The sequence below is a fragment of the Chenopodium quinoa genome, unplaced genomic scaffold (genome assembly GCF_001683475.1).
Source record: "Chenopodium quinoa cultivar QQ74 unplaced genomic scaffold, ASM168347v1, whole genome shotgun sequence".
NCBI lineage: Eukaryota > Viridiplantae > Streptophyta > Magnoliopsida > Caryophyllales > Amaranthaceae > Chenopodium > Chenopodium quinoa.
In genome coordinates this window covers 2,404,179-2,411,956 of record NW_018744301.1, presented here as the reverse complement: position 1 = coordinate 2,411,956, position 7,778 = coordinate 2,404,179, and positions in this window count along the sequence as shown.

The window sequence follows — 7,778 nt, the reverse complement described above, 5'->3', positions numbered from 1 at the left end:
ATATTATCCTTTAAGATGAGCAATATGAGAATCATAAATAAAAAAAAATTATATAGATCTGTATTAAAATCTAAATGATTAACAAATACCATAGTATATTTGATCATTTTAAGGAGTATATTCAGGTTGATTAATATTCCTAAAAATTTGATGAGCATTTTCAATCAAAATTTCTTGTCTTTCTCTTCTACCTTTTTTCGAAAACAATTCATTTAAAGTAAAATCCTCAGATGATTACCATGTTGAAGTCAACACAAATCATGACATTCCATTAATGATTGTTGGTGAATTTTTTGACATTCTTCATCATCAAACTTTCTTAAAGTGAATTTAAATTACAAGGATTAAAAAAAATTAAAATAATCATTTTGAATTTGATTCATTGTTTCAGTGCTTGGCAGAAAAGGTTTAAGTGAACACGCTCAATTACTCGTGATACACATTAATAGATCATCTTCCACATTCGCATACTAGTCCAATCATAGGTGACAAAGCAGCATTGGAGAAACTTAGAGAGGAACTCCAAAACCTGAAGGCCCTACGAGAAGAAGAAGCCCAAATGAAGGTTCATAAAAAAGCAAAAAAGGCTAAAATAAAAACAGGAAAAGAAAAAGAAAACATTCTACAAGAAAAAGAAAGAGCCGAAAGAATAGAGGCCTTGGAGAAACTTGTCCTTCGAGGTAACTCACGGAATAAGTACTTCAATTATTAGCTTGCACCACACCTAGTGGCAAGACTCTCTCAGAAAAGTTCTTAACTACGGATTTCCAACCTTTAAGGTTACAGACAATCCTATGACTCTCTTAATGAGCATTATTTGAATTATTGCATTGAAAGGGGTTAAGCCAAGCCTATATGCATGTATTTTTCCTCTTTCATTGGACCCAACTGCTAGATCATGGTTTTATAACCTCGATGCAAAACAATCTTCCACTTTGAGTGACGTTGTAAAAGCGTTTTTAACCCAATATGGAGATAACATCGAGCTCATAACTACCTTGCGCGATCTCAAATTGCTTAAGCAAGGGGAAGAAGAAAGCTTCATTGACTTCTTATACATGTGACGATAAAAGGTTGCTCTTATTTCACAAAGACCTCCAAATCATGAACTTGTCCCAAAGTTCATAGACAATATGTCTCCTCCATACAAGTGTCATTTACAATACCTTGGTTTAGACACATTCCAAAAAGTCTGTACTATGGGAACATTAATTGAAAAGGACTTGATAAATGAAACCATGAATCATATAGACGGACTTGATTTTTAGAGAGGATTTCACCTACGTCGGAAACGGACAAAGCTCGAAGACGCAGTCATAAGAAGTTGTCAACAATTCAAGATGTAGCACCCTAGGTCTTGTTTTGTTTCTTTCCTTTGTTTTTTTATGATAGACTAAGATATTAATTCTGTCGAATCTACTTATTTTGTACTCTATTAATTGATGAATAAAAAATATATTTTTCAATTACGTCTATCTTGTTCTCTTTTCAATCTCTTTATTTTTATTGACTTGAATTAAATAAAACGTATACATATAAACAGGCAATATCAAAAGGCATACATACTCAAAACTTTAAGAATCTTGATGAGCTTTGGCTTACAAGATGTATTGAATTAAAAGAGGCCCATATTAGGCCCACAAAGAAAGGATATGATGATTTCACCAACACAAGAGGCAACTTGAAACTCCACAAATATATTCCCATGTTTTAAGCTTAGTGAAAATCCATCTTTTTGGAAGCCCTTTTGAGCCTCGTCAATTGAGCCTTAGTTGTTCAACCTACATTATTCCATACCTTGGGATGGGAATGGTGCAAAGAGATACAAATAGCAAATTGGGGGAAGAAACATAAGAGGGGGACACAAAGTTAGTCTAAACCCAAAAACCCAATGCGAAAGAAAGAAAAAAATCGTTTTAAACCCAAAACAAAACTTGCTAAAAAAAAGAGAGAGGGCAAGGAAAAGGCACCTAATGTAGAGTTATCACACAAAGTATAAAGGTTTTAATTTGAGAAGCACCAAAAGTAAGGGATTTTGGGAGTATACTTGAGCCTGTCCATTCTTCATAAACCCAAGCCTAGCCACGTTAGAACCTTGGAAAGGCACTCCTTGAGGTAGACCATAACCATATAAAAAAATCATCATTCCATGAAAATATGGCCAATCTTAGACATTTGCACATATGGACCTACTATTTAGTAGTCATGCTCGTATATAAAATGCATGAAGTGTTGAGTTATGATTACAAGATCATATAAAATAAATTCAAATGATTCGGATGATTTTATAGCCATTAGGTTGATTACATCATGTTAGTAAAGCAATCGAATCAAACAAAATTCGATGTTTTCCATATCTTTTGCTAAAGAGAAATGAGATGACTATCACTTAAAAAAAAAACAATCATCTTATTTTCTTTTAATAATTAGGTTATTTATTACCAAGGTAATTCAGGTTCTATATACATTGACTAGAACAAAAAAGATTTAATATAATAAATTTATTTGATATATCGACAGCATCAACGAAAAACTTTAGTTGTCTTTTACAACTCTTGAGCATTTGTCTTCTCACTTATCATGAGCAACTAATATGTTCGTCTGCGTGGGATATCTCCATCTTCTCCAATAAGCAAGGAACTTTGACTAAACATGATCGCTACATGAAAAAATTATCTTTATCACAATTACACGTATACCTCACTACCAAGTCATCACAATGATTCAACTATTAAGTCAATAATCCTTGATTTCGAAAACATGTCTAATTCTCTTTCTTAATTCTTCTACAGGAAAGTTTGATTCCCCTTCCTTTTTATGCAAATCCGTCTTTTTTGTTCATTTCCTTTTTGGGGTTAAGTCGGGATGATCCCTCCCATTTGGTAACTAAAATACTTAAAAAATAGTATAATTTTTTGAAAAATTGTATAAATTTTTCGCTCGTTGCCTCAAACAGGGGGCTTTAAAAGCCTGGACATCCTCACTTCTATCTATTTACAGATTTGAACACGCTATTCATGCTGCGAAATCAATGTCATGCAAAGCTTATTACGAACCATCTTAATAACTTTAAATGACAAAGGGAAGAATACCACTTCCTATTATTTGACAAAGATAATTAATAATGTTACTTGATCAAACAATTTATGATAAAATTATGCAATATTCCACAAATTGAAAATACAGATCTTGGGGCTTTAAATAAACATGAGAAAATTCCCCTAGCATGTGTATACATGAATTCCAAAAGCCACCTAATTCTACGCTTGGGGGCTTCAAATTAAAAGTATAGTTCTCACCTTAAATTTCATTTAGAAATGAGAACATATATTGGAAAGTGATTCGAAAGATTTTATAAATTATACTAACGCTCCATCAAACCTATGTTTTGTAAAAATTCATTTTCAAACTACAACACCTTTTAAATGGAAGAACTTCACTTTCAATTATTGAAGTATGACAATGATGACAAACACTAAAAAGGGAGATATGACAAAATTAGATATACAAAAGTTTGCCCACATTTTCATATCTTTGTTGAAATAAGTTGCAAATTACAACTTACTTTCATCAATCATGGACAAAAAAGTCACACTCAATTACGAGCTAGACTTTTCTTTCCATTTTAAACCCAGTTTTGAAAATAATATTATTATGTATTTTTCCATCTAGAAACAATTGCTTTTCAAAAAAAAAAAACTTTCATTTAAATTATTGGACCCTTTTCAAATTTTGAATTCTAGTTCGAAATAACATGTTTCTAATAAAAATAGTATTCAAAATTTCCTTTCTGAATTTTTTAAATAAATTTTTAGATTCTCAATAACCGTTTGAATAATACATGTGTATACATAAATATTTCCAAACGGAATGAATTAAAATTCGACTTCTGCTTGACTCGAACTTGTTCTCGCTTAGTTCTCCTGCGAATATTGGTTTAGGGATGGTAAACGAACTATCTACAAGACCAAAATCAAATATTGATAAAAACAAAGAAAATATTTGATGTTATAAATCAACTTTGAGAAATAAATAATCACCGCAATGATCTTTACAACTGTTTAGACATTAGGTAAGATTACTAAACCTTAAACACAATTGTTTTTTATTTATAAACAAGCAAAAAATAACTTGCTTTCTTGAACATGACTTTAACTAAAATGTAAAAGCCATGTAATTGTCCTAAATATCTCAAAACAAAAATAGGACATGTACATAGGTCCATCTCAGTATCATATGAATGGCCTAAACAATAGCAAGTCATTAGAACTACCACAAATTGGGGGCTCCAAGACTTGTGAAATAGCAAGAATGTGCATAACCCAACACATGGGGGCTCTAATATCCACACAAAAAAAAAAGAAAAAAAATTGAGATATTTATGTCATTCGAGCTACTTTCGGGAATCGCCTAAGCTACAAATGGTTTACGTAGATCTCAAACCTTATAATTTTCAAATGCATCACAATGATTTAATAATTATTTTGTTACTTTGAAAACTAAGGTTGCAACTGAACTTGGCCATTAAGCAAGTTACATATTCGAGCCATTTTCAAGTTCAGCTTCAAAAACTAATCTTAGTGCATAAATGTTACTTTGATACTTCAATTTACTCTAAAGGTTAGCGAGTATGACTAGTATAGAGCAAAGAAAAAAAATCATGATACATAAAACTAATACTTTCTCATACGAAAGTTTAGTACTCAATCATTCAAGATGAAAATTGTATCAAGACACTTTATTAACATAAGACAAACAATTTCATGAGTTAGAATGTAAACAAAAGACTCCTAAATTCTAAATTAAGGAGTCTTTATTTAAAATTATTATCAATTGTTCCACACATTGGAATTTTGCAAGGAGGATAACATCTACTTTCTCGAGTTTCAAAACAGTGACAAAATTTGAATCTAAAATTAGCAAGAATAGACCAAAAATTTGAATAACATTTCATTTTTCCTCTCACTTGTTTTAATGAATGACCAATATTATTAGACTTAGCAAATTTCTTTTGTTAAAACTACGAATGGTAAAAAAACGATTTAAACACACTAGTTTAATCGTTTCCAAGATCCTAGTTGTTATCATAATAAGAAGAAACGCAGGATTTTTAGACCCATTTCAAGCAACATGAAAGGGTCTAATTATTAACAACAAGCAAATCATCAAAGTCACCAAACACTAGGGGCTACAACATTAAAAAATATAAAATGGGGGCTTACGAACCCGAAATATAGCCAAGCTACACCAGTTCGATGATCTCTTCAAAAATTCCTAAAATAACTAGTTTTATGCAAATCTTAAAATCACAGTTTTTTAATTGAATAATAATAACCATAAGTTATTTTTATCATTGATAAAGACAATTTTACAACTTACGCATGAAAAAAATAAACATCAGTCGCAAGAACAAATTCATGCTATTATCAAAGTTCAAAAATTCATTTATAATTTTAGTGCATAATTGTTGTTCTAAACACTTCAATTTACATTAAAATTAAAGAAAAAAGAGAAATAAAGTTCAAGCACAAATTTAAAATTTCGATGAACACTTACAAAACACATATATGCTTTACATGCTCATACAGGGTCAATACTTTACAACTTCGCATGAAATTTTTTGCAATATATTTCTTAAAACAACGACAAACAATCAAATTCATGAAAATAAGTTGAATCGAAAACCACAACTCCAAGTTAGGATTCTTCATTTGATTTCTCCATTTTATTGACCAAGATCAAAGTCTGGTAAAATAAAAAGAGCAAGATTTACTTTCCTTAGCTTTAAACGACAACTAAAAAATAGGAAGAGATCAAAATTGGAGAAAGAGGAGAAGAAGAAAGTGAGCTGCATATCGTGCTTCTCCAACTCTTTTACTAATTCAAATGTTGTGCGCAACTCATCAAGTTGCGCGTGGAATCCGAGCGCCACCTAGTTTCTTGCGTGCGCCTAGCTAGCGCGACTTACTATGTTAAGCGCGGACACTGGTCACTTAAAAGACCAAAACTCAGATTTTGATCCGTTTTGAATTTTTCCCAACGGTTTTGTAAGTTGGTAGACGTAATAACGCGCGAATTATCGAAATCTTTTAAAATTGCTTCGCATCCAGTAGTTTCTTTTCTTCTTTGATAGTTTTTTGCATCATCCTGCATGAACGTGCTTTGTGCCTTCCCTAAGCATACGTTTTGGACGTTTTTTGTAAGAGTGTCTTAAGACGTTTCGTAGTGGTGCTTTACGTAAAAGCTCCCATAGACATATTTATCATTTTACTATACTGACATTATAAATGTCTAGCTTTTATTCTTTTTTCATATCCACAGCAAAAAGGAAGGCGTTATCATACAGTTTAAAAATGCAAGGCGTTATCATATAGCTTAAAATTATATGGCGTAGGTGTTGCGGAAAATTTCACCTCTTCTTCAGCTTTGCGAGATCTACCTCTCGGAACTAAAAGGTAGAATTACTTTACTTTAGGCGTTATCTCACTAGTCAACAGGCGCGCCTAACCATTCAGAAACAAACACTTCTTGATTGAAAGCAAATACGGTAGTTAGAGAGCTTACTTGCTTACTGGATAGTTAGGGTGTCGTCCACCCCTTATATAAAGAGCGACGAGATGATGTCGAACCTATGTAGGCACATGCCACCAGTCCTGAGACACGTGTACTCATCTCGTGGACAAAACTGCTAAGAGTGTTGCCGATTTTCTTCTCTCTCACTGGATTTCGATATATATGCCTCCAGTCCCGAGACATGTATTTCTATCTTGTGGACACCAAGTATTGCGTTTTTACAAGAGAATTGTCGAGAACTTTATTTAGGCTGTGAAAGCCGAAACATTTAGGCTGCGAAAGCCGAAACATTTTGGTTGCGAAATGCGAAAAACTGCAAAAGCTGAAACACTTTTTATCATCTTTTAAATTGTTAAAATCAGGCTAAAGTTTCAATGATGTATTAAGGGACTCTAGACAAACGATGACATGATTGGGAGGACATCATCCCCTTTTAAATCTTATTAAACGGATTTTGTCTCATGACATGACATCACCCAGAACACCTTTACTTATGAAAGTGTTCTACATTTGCAAAAGATCAATCTAGATTCTTTAGCGCACTAACACTAGAAAATACTTTTTCTTGCCTTAATAGCTACTTGTCTTGAACACTTGGCGAATCAAGGATTGTTACAACATCCTTAACATTTCTAAAAGATTCTCTATTCTTTGAGAACTTCGCAGAATGAGTCTCGGATTTCCTTACTTGACTACTTTGATCATCGTCTATTCTAGGCTCGATCAAAGTGGGGGCTAATTGTAGACACCTACTTTTGGCCTCTTATCCCGAAAGGAAGTGCGATGATCTTACAAAAATTCGTTCTTCATGTTAGTTCAAAGTTGAAGTGTTTATGGACTACAAAATACATTATGAAGAAAGTTAAAACTTATAATTGAAACCAAGTAATCTTAGAGCCTTTCCCAATTACTAATAAGGCCTAAAACATGCTCATACATGTTTAAACTTGATTAATAACGGACCCCAATGCGACAAATGCAATGATTTAATCCAATGGATCTTTATTGTTGAAAACCCAGCCAAATAGATAAAACAACCATCATATTTCTGTTCATGGCCTATACTGATGGATAGCCATTTAAAGAGCTTTCCAACGGTATATTATAAGCCTAAATACGAGTTAAAATAAAGAAGTTATGATTAAAAAAACTAAACCGGGCCCTAAAACTGACAACCTTGCACTCCAACGGCCATATCATTTGAT